We start from the raw sequence: 16,053 nt of genomic DNA on the forward strand, positions 1-16,053 counted from the left end.
GCTGGGGGCCGGGACCAGTCCCCTCCTCTCATGCCCCAGTGAAGGGGACCAAGAGTGGGCAGCCCTGGGTCACAGAAATCCCCCAGGAAGGGGGATCACTGTGAGGCCAGGCCATCAAGTGCAGCGAGCTGGTGGGGGAAACAGGCAGAAAAAGGTGCTGGGGAGTTGTGGAGTCCCACTGAGCTGAGGCAGCTTGGGCTCAGCACAGGGAGCAGCTGCTGTCCCAATCCTGTCCCCCTGCCCACCCAGCTGGCCCACGACAGAGGTACAGCCCTCCTGCTTTGCACCAGTTGTCTTCCCACTTCTCCTCACCATCATTCTCATGTTGTCAAACCTCAGGAGCATCACAGCAAAAGAGAAGGTAGGCAGAGCCAAAAGCCCAGCAAGGGCAGAGCATCCCCAAAGGACCACGAGGACAAAGCCTGAGCAAAGAACGTTGGCTCTGGGACAAGTAGAAAAGAGAGAACATCTGCTCTGTCTGAAATTGAGGGAAAAATAATGAAAGCAGGCCATTCATTTTTATTCATGTATCTGGCTGGTTTCACTTTCTAGTTTTCCTGCCACAATTTTTGAGCTACAACTAATGGGAATTTTCCAATCAAAACAAAACAAGCAAACCAAACAAAACAGTCCTGCGGGATTACTGCGACAGGCAAGGGGAAGAGACAGGCTTGTGAGAGGGGAAGAGCAAGTCTGCAAGTGCAATGCTCTTATCTGCTCTTTCATTAGATGAGTTCGAAATAGCTGTGGCCCCTTTTTTCTTCTTCTTTCTCTTTTGGTGGCAAATGAGACAAAAAAGTGCTTTGAGCCGGGGCTGTGCCTAAGCTTATTTCTCAGTTCTGGTTGATAAAATGCACCAAACAACCTGGTTCCTCAATTGCCGCAACCAGTGTGCCAAAGCCCTCACCTGCCTCAGGATATGGATGGAGAGACATCAGGATCCCCGTGGTTGGAAGTGCTCCCCCTTGCCCCAGGACAGTTATCCATCGAGCTGCAGAGCTGTACACTGTGCTTGGACACGACAAGATGGAAAAGCTGGGCCAAGCAGAGCTGGATCCTCAGGTGGATGCTGTCGCACCCGCCGTGAGGTAGTGAACAAACATCTCCTCTGGGTCCAGCCATGCCAGTGGAGAAGACAGTCTCCCCCGCACCACATCCCACCATTTGTCATCGCCCCTCCACCAGTCAGCACAAGTCAGTTAACGTTCACAGAGCAAGGAGCAGGTTGCTGCTACCTTGGAGCCAGGGCAGTGAGGGGACGGGGTGGTCACCTCTGCTGCTCACAAAGCACCCACGTGGCTCTGCCCTCAGGGAAACCACACAGGTAGGTCCTGAAGCAACACGCTCATGGTGCTGCCGTGGTGCCGTGGCCTTCCCCACCGCCAAGGTGCAGAGGGGAGATCCTCTCTGGAGAGCAACGCAACCTTCCTCGTGGTGAAACCCTGGCCTCGCTGAAGTCAGTGGTAGGACTCCACTGGATGTCCATCAGCCCAAGGTTTCACCCCGCCTGTAAATTACTAACTCATTTTGTAAAAACAGACTTAGGCAAGGGTCAATAAATGTCTTTGGGTTAATTCAGATAGTGTTTTCTCTGTTTTAGGAAAGCAATTTGCTTTCTGACAAATGCTTGATAAAATTTCGCAAATTTCACACTTTTTTTTTTTTTTTCATGTCTGTTGTTATTTACAGACTCTATAGATGGAAAAGACCCGTTAGGTCACCCAGCACTCCCTGCCAGCACAGGACTGTTCTCCAGCAACCATTTATTATGGTCTTGCTCAGGCTAGTTTCACATGCTCCCAGGAATGAGGTTTCTGCCAGTTCCCCAGGGAGAGCAGTCAGTGAGTTCATACCGCTGACACACAGGAAGGCTTCTCCTCATTTTCTTCAGGCCATATCTTCCCTCTTCATATGTCTCTTTCCGTTTTGCACTCTAATATCTATTTATTGTGAGGTTTTTCCCTCAGTTTTGCCTATCACTATAGCCCCCCTTGCTCCATGGTGCACAGACCATGTTTGCTGCTAGTGTGGCCCCAAAACCACCCCCTGTGTACCCCTCCACTACATGAATGAGAATCCCTTTCCCCCAGCTGTCCCCATTCCAGTGTTCTCTAAGCAATTCTCCAGTTTGTATGATACTTTTTGTTAATCACTGGTCTGGAGTACAAAAGAGATATTGCAGGTGTGATTGTACAAGGGAAGAGTTACTGCCTCCCCTCATCTGAATGCTGCCTCTGGAGACACAAACCCAAATCACAAAGGGAGCTTTGCCATCAGAAGGCACAAGGGATTCACATCTCATTTACTGCCACAAAGTGTCTATTGATGGTCCTGTTTTCTGTACTTTCACAGCCAATGTAATGTGCTTTGGATTATTTCTACCCCATAGAGTTAATCGGGTTTTTCCAACTCAGTATAGCTTGTAACTTTTACCTTTTAAATTAAAAAGCAAGTTGCCTTGTAACTGTTTTCTCCAGCCTCTGTAACAGTGAACTGGGAAGCAAATGGGCCTTATATAGGTAAAACACGAGGTATGAGTATAATATATATAATGGCAAGCCTAACAGAGTGACTTCCTCTTTGGAGGAATATTTGGGGTTTGCTAACAGTAAACAAATCAAATAGATTCTGTTAATAAAGCCATTCCAAGTGTCAAATTGTAGAAGTTAGCCTTCTTCATGTATGTTATAGAAAGCAGTATCTACTGTTCCAACAGAAAATGAAGTAGAAAGAAGAATGTCAAGAGTGTTAAGCAGTTATCCATCAAATTAAAATACCATTGCAGAGTCAGTGCTAAATAACATGTCAATTTGCATGAAACACGTTGCACATGTTCACACTAGAAAAGCAAACAGAAGCAAAACACAAAGAAATTGTTTTCTTTACCCATTTCACAATAAATTGTGCAGAGCTCCACAGTTCACTAGTACTATTTATTAAGGAAAGTAACACAGAGCCAAAGCTGGTAAATTGAAAATACAGGGAAATCAAGACAAAAGCTAGCCCAATAACCACAAATGGAAGGGATCATCTTGTCAATTGAGAAGAAACATGAGGAATATGAATACCAGTTTTTTCCCTAACCCCTGAATGCTGATGGCTCCATCGTGCTTTAATTTTCTACCCCTACACATGCTCTGCTCTGCAAACTTCCCACATACTTTCACTTAATTTCAAAGTGGAGTCCCTCTCTGAAATGGCACTGTAAACATTTCATTGTGGGGTCCCATGTTTGACGTCTGTCAGTGATTTTCAAATCAAAACTGCTCAGTTAACAAGTAAAAACCAGATTTCTTTTTGTTTATTTCTCAGCGTTGTAGTCTGCAGCATGAGAAGCAAACTCGGTGCTTTCCTATTCACGTGTCACCCACAATGAAGATTGGCATTTGGGGGAGAATCCAGTGGTGGAGGAAGAACTAGATTAGGATCTGGCTGGTTTGCCCTCCTGCTGTGGGGTAAAACGCTGCCAGGACGGTATGGCCTCCATACTGCCAACCCCTGACGGTTGCTTACAGTCCCTTTGCATGAGGTTATCATCTACAGAGCTCTGCTGACATACTGGTGGTTTCAGCACTCGCTAATCCACTTTCATGCAAAATCTACCAGGTTAGCTTAGATGGTTTAAACTGAATTAGCCCTGCTGCTGTTGCCTAAAGTAGATTAGGAGATACTTACATCATTTCTCCAGCCAGAAACAACTAGCAGGGAGCAGTCAGAGGAGGGAAGCTTTTTTGGCAGGCACAGAGAGACCTAGAAATCATCAGCCTGCAGCCTTAGCCTCTGGCATGCCAGAACGTAACACTGAGCTGGATGGCCCATCTCCACTTGCCTTCTTATCCATATAACATCACTGCCCCCCTGCCTGGCCAGTTCCAGAACATGAGTGAAAATTCCAGGCTGGAACAGATTTGGAGAAGAATCAGGAAACCAAATCTTGGAGAAAGAAGGGCATGTGGATCATGGCCACCTAGTTAACAGAGCTATTATGCTGAAGAAGACCTATCACTCAAATTAGCGGTGTTTTCCATCATAACAATGCCACTCTCAAGACTGCCTAGCTCACAGCTAACTGGCACCCTGACTTCTCTCCCAGCCAAACAATTCTTTTGAGTGGAGAGAGGAAAGAGCAAAGAGAAACCGTGGTGTGGAGAAAATCGGAGATGGTACTGGTACAGAAAGAAAGCCCTTCTGTGAGGGCATCTTACAGGATTTTTGCTAAAGGTGCTTGCAAGGCAGAAGGACTCGTGTTAGTCCCAGCTCAGCCACTCAAGCATTTGCTCCTATTTAAACACACGCTCACATGTCTCACTGAATTAAGTCCCAACCCTGCAAGTACTAGTCACTGTACAAAATGAAGTGCATTCCCAAACTTTACCAGATCAGAGCCTAGGATGGACTTGAGCTTGTGCTGAAGTACTTTGCTGAACCAGACAATAGCAAGACTACAATTCATAGCAATTGATAATTGTAATGTGACACAGAAAATAAAGATTAGAAAGGAACTGAAAATTTCACCTCTCTAATGAGGAGTTATGCTACTAGTCTTAAGGTAGATGCTTCCACCTAGTGACTTATAGCAGTAGCTTATAGACTTTTACTTTAGAAGGTTGAACAGCAGCTACAGCAGAAAATGAAATTATATAATAGAAAAATATCATTCATCATCTGTAGTCAAGAAGAGCCACAGAAACTTACCTTACAAAGGGGGTCTGTACATTCAGACATCAGCAATACTCAGCATATCCTTTCCACAGACAATGCTGGCCCAGTGCGCGCACTCTGATTCACCTCTGGATAAACGGCCACCCCACTATTTCTGGCTGTGCTACTGATAATCCTGCCCCCTCCAAGCCAACATATGGCAGAGCAGGAAGGATAACTCCCGGGGAGAGGAGGTGTTTCTGATATCCTAGCAGTAGGGAGGTCACCAGAATGGTGACTCCATCGAAAGTATTGCCAAACTTTTCCTTCAGTTTTAAAACACAAGAGCTATAGTTTTTTGTGTTCTTCGGTAGCACAAATGCACGTGTGCTAGGTCTGGCCTGCCAGTGCATTAGCAGCAGCTTCAGAGCCCAGTACTGTTATCCGTCTCCTCTACGCCAGAACCTCTCAGACTCCTGAGACTTTATACACACCTGCATGTGCAAAAGTTTCTGACTTGAGCCCTCACAGCAACACTCAACAAAAGACATAAACTCCAAAAAAGAGAAGTGCTCAGTGCTTCGGGATCACAGACTTTGACAGAAATCTTTAGGCTTCGATGTCTAATGAGTCTTTACAATTAACTGGGAGCAATACGTGGCTCTGCAAACGAGTCACAGTCTGTTGAACAGGCAGCTGCCTAAAATCAATCTTATCCACTTCAACATGTATCCTGAATCTTGTCCCTCCCTGGAAATGCAACATCCAGGACTAACAGGAGATGTCTGCTCACCTGTAATTCACTGCCTCAGAATCTCTCCAGAGGGCTGGCTGCTACTTACATCCTTCCTCCCCTAAAGCTTAAGCATCTTGTCTTTTCAGATACAGCCCATGATGCAATAGTTTCAAGGTTAATGCAAGGCATAAATTCTGCTTGCAAGGAGTCAAGCCCTTCCATCCTGTCACCCTGTGGCTTCAGCTACCAGGTTGTGGGCTCTGCTGGTTGGGGAGGGAGTGTGGAAGGGAAAGAGGAAACTTTGGGAGAAAGACATTAGGCATCCCAATGCTAAAGGTCTAACCTAAGTCACTCACCCAAGGCTTTCACTGTAGTTAGTGGACAGAAGCAGGCAGAGGACAACAAATCAGTAGAGGCAGAAGTAGTCAACAGAAATTGGATTCAATATCCCCTTGAGCTGTCCCTTATTTCCTCCACTGATCGAAAAGGGAGCTAAGGCTAACCAGCTCTGATGAAAGTGTCTCACATAAGGAATCTGAAGCTGGAGGAAATGAATGCTGCTCTGGTTTCCCAGCCGTGCTGACGGATGTGCTATCAGTCTGCAGTAGTTTTGGACACGACTAGAGACACAACTGCAGGCACCAAGTGAACAAGAAAACCCAACAGAGAAGAAGGGAGGAAGCTTTGGTAGCAGATAGTGGGTATTTTCTTCACAGTTTTGAAGTTAGGGCTCCCATTTCTGTACATTTTTTTCCTCTGTGTTCCTGGTTTCCACTGAACCTCTTTTTTTTTTTTTTTTGGCTCTGGCTTTACTCCCTGTGGTCATCAAGGACTGATGTGTGGGGCAGTGAGCAGCCTACCCTGAGCAGATAAATATCCACCTTGTCTTGAACCCCTTTGAAGTTAACCAAGTATCTGTGTGTTCAGCTGGCTTGGGACCTAAACCAGCAAACACACGGCATTGACAGTAGAAGTCAACAACCTCTGCATCCCTGGGCAAGAAATGGACACAAACAGCTGAAAAATGTTTTGTTTTGTTTTGTTTTTTTAAAATTAAAGCTCAAAGTTAGTGTTGTGCCCAAAAGCACGACAATTTTTAAGAAGAAACAGCTTTACCCATTATGGTAGATGGTGTGTAATCTGTGCATAGCTCCACTTCTCATGAACAAAGCTAATTCCCTTGTTAAAAGACTTAGTAAATTCCCATCCTTTTAATGTATTCCTATTCCCTTATTATATAGCTGCAGTCATTGCAATGTTAATGGCTTTGCTAGCGTGTTCTCTTTCATTTATGCTTCACTGAACCGACACATATACATATTAACCTCTCACTAGTTAATGAACGCTGGTAGGTAAGACACTGCTGTAGATCTACCTGAGCTTGGAAATGAGGGAAAATGCATTATCATCTGGGAACTTCTAGATATTTCATATAAATGAATTGTTAATTGTACTCCAACAATAGAGTCAAGGGATCTCAAAAGTAAAAAATGCAAATACATGACCATCAAACCCAGAGAGTGTGGCAAATTTGTGTGTCATTAAGATCCTGACTGATAATTTCATTTACAGCAGGGAGACATAGGAAACAATGCTGTTCTATCAACTGTGAAGGTAAACAAGGGCTTTGATCATCACCTCCCCATCACCTTTAAAGGTCATCGCCTTCAACTATCACAACCCTCTGAGTTACTCACCAGCTGCAAAGCCAAGCAGGACTATGCTGTTCATCCCGTCAGAAGCACTTCAAGTCATTGAGTCAAGTCCCAAAGAAAACGTTAAATGCTTCCTCAAAGCTCTTGTTCTCTTAGATTTATATCACACTCTAATTTTATCTACAGTCACTGAAATCTCTGTATTTTATTAAAGTAAAATATTTGGATTTATAACATTTGAATGTTGAAGTTAATACTACCGTGTGGGTATGCACACATACATGCATTCACACATGTTCGGGCATACATATGTTAAGTTTTAATTTTTTATGTTATAATCCATAAAAACATCATATAATTTATTGAAGTGCAGAAGACCTATTTTCACTTCCCTTCTTCTGACAGTTTCTCTCTCACCCACATGGTTTATATGAATGGTATTTATAACGGAGCTGTTTTGATCTGATAGAGCCTCTGAATTTACTGCTGTTTCTGTCCCACTGTAAATGAACCTGACAAGAACCAGAAGAATCTAGAGTTTTATTTTGGGCTTTAAAGGTTTTCCTCACTCCCTTTTTTCATGCCTGCCAGGGGTCGGCAGCCGAAGGCGACCCGCACATTCTGTAACAACAGATAGCTGTTCGTCGGCAGGGCTTGCAGGAAAAGAAGAATTGCTCCTTTGATCAAAACCAAGGTCAATTTGCCTTGGCTAATAATTGGTTTGTCAAGAAAAAAAAGTGAACAACAGAATTTTTTCTTTATTTAAGAAATGTAATCTCTCCCTATCTGTAATTAATAGTTGTGGTGTGCACAATTAACATACATTGCATATAACAATTAACCTTACTATTTTAAATATACTGCTGTATTTTCCAAGAATTTTGAAAACAGATGAGCATTTCCTCCTTGTTGAGACAAACATATGTTTCTGTTCCTCCAAAGATTTTCTCCCTAAAGCTGCATATAAAAATGAAACGACTTGCTTAAGTGCTCTGCATGGCTCAGAGGAAAGATAAATAGGATTTAGATTTCTTCCCATTAAGGAGGAAGGCTGGTCAGGCACTCACTTGATAATTAAACTTTTTATTTTAGGGTAAGCACATGGTAGCTATAATCAAACATAAAATTTGTTTTTATTGATTGGTTTTGCTTTTGATTTTCTCATAAGTGTTTTTACATAATAACAATTTTTTTTTCTGATCGCAAACACAGTTCTATTGCAAAAACAATTACAATAGAACAAAACCAAACCATGTGAGCAACGTGTTCTTTCGGTCAAGTTTTAAGGTAGTAGAAACTCATCTTCCCTGAAGTGCATGAATGAAACTTCAAGAAACAGCACTCCCAGTTATCCATACTGGAATCCAATACAAGCTCTTTTTTCAGAATGTATCCACATTTATTAGCAATCACCAGATGGGATCCCAGTGTAACCTCAGGGAAGAAAACTAATGGCTTTCCCATCAAGTTATATTTGGATATGATCCAGTCACTGTTAACATATCCAAATTCATTAGGAGCTGCTGAATCCAAACCCTATTTAACACAAAAAGATACTTGGGAAAGATGATTTTGGAAATTATTCCGTTTCCTTCCACAGCAAACTCACATTACATCTAAAAGTGAATGAAAGCTGTGGGTCCTCTGCTTCTCACGAAACAATCTCTAAATAGATCAGGGCAGAACAGAAGCTGCATTCGTTGGTTTACATTTTCCTGTTAGTGAGGTTTCTGACAGAAATCGGATGGTAAAATCTAGAGAGTGTAAATGAAAGAGGATGCAACAATAAAAACAATAAAATGTTTCAAAAATATTTAGAAGTTTAATTTACATTTGAAAAAGGTTTGTAAAAACTTTTTTGCACACTTTATTTTAATTTGTTGTTCTTTAGTGAAAGCTGGAGCTTCGGCTTCTCTTGGTTTTTTTAAGCTTTAATATTTGTTTCCAGGCAAACTAACAGCACAATTCCCATTCACTGAAACTGGCAAGTTTAGCTACAACATAAATTTAATTTATTTGTATAAATTTATGCAAATTAAATATATCTCTAACTTCTTTTTTCATGTATGAATTTACTTCTCCAACTTAAGGAACTTTTCTTAACTTAAAAATATTTTTCAGTTTGAAATATTAATCCATAAATTAGTTCAGCTGTATTACTAAATATTTGTTTAGTAGATTACTTTTCAGACAACCTCCTCTTGCTTTTGAAGCCTTTATTTAAGAGTGAATTTTGTTTGGTTGGTTGGTTTTTCTCTCTGTCTCTAATTTTATATTATCTTGCTTGTATCTTACTCCTGAAATGCTAAAAAGAGTTTATTCTTCTCAGCTTCAATTATAGTTGCAGGAACGGATGCATTTGTTGTAACAGTGTTTGTTGGTATAAGAACAACTTTTTTTCCTATACATTCCTAAAAATAAAACCACTTTCTTTTTTAAATGAATGCATAGAAAACAGTTTTTGTAGTTTCAAAACTAATTCTATCCTAATACAAACTGTTATCCTTTTTGGTGTTTCTGAGGTTACTTTCGGAATTTAAAAAAATCCGATTCAGTTTTAACCATGTGAAACTGCTGGTTTAAATTATTGCACATCATTACGTTTGGACAATGAAAACAACACAGGCATTTTTACTTGTCTCTGGTCAGCTTCACTTCTGGGTTTCCCTGACAAAGTACCTGAGTTGAAATCACCACGTGGAGATTTTAAAATCCGAATTATAAAACAAAACAAAACAAAACAAAAACAAATATAAATATAAACCAGCTCTTTTTCCACCGAGTTTCTGAAATTCTCATTAAAACGTTTCAGTTGTTTGTTAACAGGTTTTTCAAGAGCCTTTCTTCTAAAAACAAAACACTGTATATCAGAAGAAGTAGTGGATCCCTTTTTGTCTTTTTCTGGAAAAATGACATGTTTAAGGAGAAAAAAATATAGATTGGGAAGCATTCACATCAATAGCATTTTTAGAATATTTTTAGAGAATAACTGAAATGAGTAAAAATATGAAGTGGTTTTACGCATTTAAATATCACTCCTTATTGGGACAAGATATCTGACTATAATTCTGGCAGGTTTTATGACAGTTTGGAAAATGGTGAACCTAAAAGTGCTAGAAACACCCACAGAAATCCCGCACCCCCATCCGGCTGTTGCAGCAGATCGCAGCATTCTGCAACGCACACCGCGCCGAGCGCTTTCTTGCAATTAACACACGCCCCGAGCGGTCACTAATGTAATTTCTTAAACGAAAGGTGTTGTGCAGGGTGTCGGAGATGTGGTTTCTCACAGCGGTCCTTGAGCCGGGACCCGCTGGAAGGCCGGTCCGGCTCCCCCCGGCTGCGGGGCCGCGCCGGGGCCGCCGCCTCCCGCCGACGCTGGTGCCACCTACCGGGCAGCGGCCCCGCAGGAAAGGCCGGGCTTTCAGATGCTCCCTGGGGGAAGGCTCGTTCTTGGCAGCGTCATTCTCAAAATAGAGATGGTCGGTTAGTGATGCCGTTTAGGAGGAACAGCTCTGCTGTGACGACAGGCTGAGAGAGTTGGGGTTGTTCAGCCTGGAGAAGAGAAGGCTCCAGAGAGACCTTATTGCAGCCTTTCAGCACTTAAAAGGGGCTATAAGAAAGATGGGGACAGGCTCTTTAGAAAGGCACGTTATGACAGAACAAGAGGCAATGGTTTTAAACTAAAAGAAGCGAGGGTGGTGAAACACTGTCCCAGGTTGCCCAGAGAGGTGGTAGATGCCCCATCCCTGGAAACATTCAAGGCCAGGCTGGACAAGGCTCTGAGCAACCTGATCCAGTTGAAGATGTCCCTGCTCATTGCAGGGGGTTGGACTAGATGACCTTTGAAAGTCCCTCCAAACCCAAACCATCCTATGATAGGAAACAGAGTGAAGGCACTAACTTCGTGTCCCTGGGCAATTTGAATCTCTCATTTAGAAGGTGATGCCATTGAGCACTACAGATGACCCAGTCTGTCTTACTGGTGAATTAGGATGATACCATTCTGAACAGTGAAATGGTGAGATGGCAACTGGGGAAATACATTGCCAGGTGTACTTTTTGCTTCCTTCTATCACTGTTACAGGGCAAGCACCAGCCATGGAAGAAAAAATTCAGTTCCCACTGCTGGGACTATCTGTCATGAGCTTGACAGGGCGCTACACAAAAAGCTGCTTTTCCATAAGGGAAAAATTTTAAAAAAGATTACTCCCTCAAGTTCCAATCTCTCTACAATTAGGAGGGGATTAAATTCTGGAGATCAGCTTTGATAGCATGTGTTAAGGACATGCATTGGCTGTCAGCATCTTACTAGTTGGCTAAGGAAAGAGAATTGCTTCTTTTTTTTTTTTTTTTTTTTTTAAGTTTTATAACAATAATAAGCAAAACAACAAGAAATCCACACATGGTTTCCTCCCTCAAGAGAGAGAAAGAGAAGGCTTAGTGCTTGACATGTACTTAGTTACCACTTTAAAAGGGATGGATAAAAACGTAGGTGTCTGTATATCAACACACCATACCTTATATTGGAACAGTGGTTTCTGAAGTTACTGCATCCAGAGACCAACCTGTAATCCTTCCCATGGATGATCTTACATGCTGGTCTTACACTTAGGGAACTAAAATTTTTCTCTTCGACACAGTAACAGCCAGGGCTATGACAATCAACCCAGGCAACTGCCAGGATATGGATCACACTCTGGCTGCAGTTGCTCCAGAACAAGCGTGGGGTAACCTTGTGTCATTTTTACATGAACTCAGGAAGCCTCAAGAACATTTAGGAGGGAAAAAAATAATCAGAGTGTTGACGCACCAGGCTGGGGTTCAGACGGGCCAGTCTGCAGCTCCACCTTCAGTTCCACACATAACCTGATATCTGTTGTGAAAGTAATTCAAAGACTCAAGGTAGGAAGCTGTGGCATGGAATAGCTGTTGCACCTATACATTATGATTTTGGTAGCTTTTAAAAAAAGATCATTGTACATGTTTCACTTTAACAGCGACAGGTATGAATGGATCAGCTGGACTGAGTTGGATGAGCAGTACTAAAACAACAAATGCATCTTTGTTTTCTGAAATACTGTCCACAAACCCAATTTCTGGTTAAAGGTAAAAGTTTAAAAACGCTATAAAAATCTACATCCAGACTTCAGAAGTCTTGCAAGAAAATTAACTGCAATTAGAGAGAAAAGATGCTAAATAATAGTTTACCAAACCAGAATATAACTAATAACCTTCACAGTCTCCTGAACAGTTGCGTAGAGAGAAATGGGAGGGAAACAAGTCATTGATTGTTTTCTCAAAGCAGTCCTCGTTCTACCTTGTGTAGGACCCTTGACCCACAACCCTCTGCCATCACACCACATACTAATTCTAGCATTTCAGACATTTTATATTGATATATGTGCATCAGAAAAATTAGAGACCTCAGAGAGTGACATCAAAGTGATCGGTAAGAGAGAGGGCAGCACAAAAATCCTTCTCTTCCCATTCTGTATTTCCTTTGAATAGTGGTGCGATTGACAAGGGTAAGTTGAAATCAGAATACCAAAGGACTGCAGGAACAAAAAAAAAAAGGATGGTGGGAATGGGGAGATTGTCACAACTGTGTAGTGTTTATTAAACATAAATAAGTTGTCAGTTCTCTCTCACTTGTAGCTCAGAAGAAAAAAAAAATCCCAGTATCTGTTTCTTGTGAAGTGGTAGATTATGAATTGGGCGGTGTGGCTGGAGAAGGGACTGGGAAAAGTTGAAAAGAGATTTTTCTTCCAGCAATGGGCTATTGGATGGCTCAGTCCTCTGAAAACTCGGCCTCAGACATGTTAATATTGATGGCAAAACTGTGGCCCAAAGAGAGCAACTCATAGCTGTTATTTCAGACTCCAGTCGCCACACCAGCGCCATAGCTCCACAAAGACCATGCCACCCAGAGGAACAGATTGCTTTGCACCTCCCGGATTTCTGCAATGCTAAGGCTGTAGTCCTAAAATCTTTAATACCAAACGAATTCACACTACAAATCTGCTACCAATGAGACATCCAGCTTCCACCAAATTCACTAAAACCTTTGAGACTCTTAGGCTGCGGGAGGAAAAGGTAGCACAGTAGAAACAGACACAGTGTAAAGCCTTTGCATAGATAAGAGGGCTACTTCTTTTTAATTAAAAAAAAAAAAAAAAGAAAAAAAGAGTTGTGACCATGGGACACTTTGCATCATGTGATATTGCCATGACATTCTTCTTCCCCTACCAGACATCCCCACACCAGATTTAGTTCATAAGCAGTGTCAGCTGCAGATAAAGCCAAAGATAAAGCAAACTGGAGGATTCTGTAAAAGCTCACAGCTGAGCACACACACCAGGGGAGCCTACACTATGAGTGTTACAGCAAAACATAATGGCAGCTGTAGGAGAGAACACTGACCTCAATTATTCTAATACTGTACCCTCCATTGACTAAAACTTGCAAAACTGCTACTCAGTGCATTTCCTTCACGTCATCTCCAGAACCTCTCCCCCTCTTCAAACCACTGCACTGCATGGTGGCTGCCTGAAGAGGAGCCACTAGTGCCATAGAAGAATGGATGGCACCTCAACAGCGTGTCCTGCCACGAATACTGTCTCTGGCACCTCAACAGCATGTCCTGCCACGAATACTGTCTCACACAGCCCCGCTGCCACCAGCTATGTGTTCCCAGGCTTCACTGCCTCTGACTGACAAAGCTTTCTGTAGAGTACTGCACCAAAGTGATCCAGCTGGGCAAAAAAAAGTGGCAAAAAGAGGAATATTTTCAGTGTACCTCAGCTAGATTAGTTCCCCAACCCACTTGACTACACAAAGTAGAAAAGGTGGCATCCCGGAGCAGGAATGAGTGACCAGGGAAGCTCAGGAACAGCACTACTAATACTACCACTACCACCACCACCACCACAGTGAGAGGCTTCCAAAGTGTGTCAAAGAAGGGTAGATGCTGCCATCTTGTCAGAAATCTCCCAACAATCTGCAGGACATTTAGCAGTTTGCTGATGCAGTTTTTATACTGTACTCATACATTTCATACAAATAAATATTTCCATAAAATAACAATATTTAATTATTTCACTTCTGGCATTTATGCCTGTAGTTCAAAACTGCCTACCTTATTTCCTCTGCCTTTCGTAGGGCTGTGAGATACAGCTGCCACACCACTTTGCAGGTAGGTGGTAGGAAGTGTTAACAAAGCAGTTTCATAATAAGTATAGTTACACACACACAAAAAGCCCCCAAAACCAAAACCCCCCAAAACAGAAACCCGAAAACCAAACAAAAAACCAAACCAAACCAAACAACAAAACCCAAATCTCTGACAATGCTATTTCACAGTTACACAGACTTCATCAGTTTGCTTAATGAACTGCAACCTTTTCTCCTTCAATCACAACCTTTTTTTTTTTAAATAAAAATCAACAAATTGTTATATAATTAGAAAGTTGTTAAGAAGCAGATAGTTTACTTCTTCGAAAATCCCTCTATGGGCTTTAAAAAATATATTTTAGTGAAAACCTAGTAAGTTTAAATTAATTTTCTATTACAAAGAAACAAAAATTATGTTTTTCATCAACTGATCAAAACAGAATGTGTTTTGTATTCAGCAATGTAAATCACACATTCAATGACAACCAAAAATTCAGCGTCCACGTTCAAAAATATATCTGTTCAAAGCAGATCTAAAGCAAATTCCAAATGCAAAATTACAATGTCCATATATAGTACATGCTGAAATCCTAGAAGGTAAAATTTCCCAGAGCATCTCGGACTCCACCTCTGAGGTTGCACCCATGCTGCACATTTCGCCAGGTTCCTGCTGTCCATGAGTCAGCCTTCAGCATGCATCACAGATCCCATCTCTCAAAATCCTTCCTGGCCCACAGAGGCCTCACCCCAGCGAGCTGCAATGCTCTACACAGAAGGACATTGGTACTTAACTAAGAACTACCTTCCAGTAAACACTGGGGTTTATTCCTGTCTTACTCTCTGTTTCAGCTCAAAAATCAAACAGGATATCTTAAAATATCTGTAGTTTACGTGAACCTGTTTGACTTTATCCTGGACACCACGAAGGTAATAACTCACACAGCCAGGCTTCAGCTGGTAGGAAGTAACTGCTAAATAGATCAGCACAGCATCTGCTGTCTCTCATTTGAGATTCAAATCCCTAGTCTGGTCACAAAAGCAGTAGTCTAATAAATTCGTGCAACAAAGCTCAGGGATAGGTCTTAAAAGCAGAAATTAAGAAGGAGTATTCAGTTGTGCAGATCACTTTCTCATAGAGAGGAAGGAGCAGAAGCTGAATTGGAACAACTCCAGAGAGGAGAAGGTAAGGCAAGGACAGTGGTGGCAGCCTTGATTAAGATGAGACGGAGTACGACTGCACACCTGAAGAATGAAAATAACCTGACTCTGAAGCCGTATGTTTAAATGGGAGTATTTTGCCAGTTTGAATATCTTCACTCAGGAAAAGCAGTCTGCCTTCCCAGCAGCAGCTGCTTGAAAGTAATCTGATTTACAAACAAGCACATCAAAAATAGCACTGTGCTTACTCTACAGAAGAAAACCAAACTGTTACCACTTAAAGCCAAGAAGCTCCCCTCCACAACTCCCCAAAGCACACATGAAGAAAAACACAGCCTATGTCATTAAAACAGTTAAGAAATACAAACTGACAGCTCATTCCATTCCATTTCTGGATAAACATAATTATGAACCTTAAAGAGCACTTCCCTCCATATTAATCAGCTTCATAGTACTTATCTAAATGCTAACATATTTGATACTCAAATCTACACCCATTTATCTAATAAAAAAAAATTTGAGAGCGGCACCTGTTTTTTAGCAGGGGTATTATCAACTTAATGGAAATATTTTTAAAGTTATTAATGGCATATAATTTGGGAAACTTTCATCTATACATATTACGAAGTCTCATTAGTAGTCAATGTATGCAAAAACAGAAGATGCACTGGCATTTCTTCCAACACCTTC

This window comes from Streptopelia decaocto (genome assembly GCF_964273445.1).
Source record: "Streptopelia decaocto genome assembly, chromosome: 1".
NCBI classification, from domain to species: Eukaryota; Metazoa; Chordata; class Aves; order Columbiformes; family Columbidae; genus Streptopelia; species Streptopelia decaocto.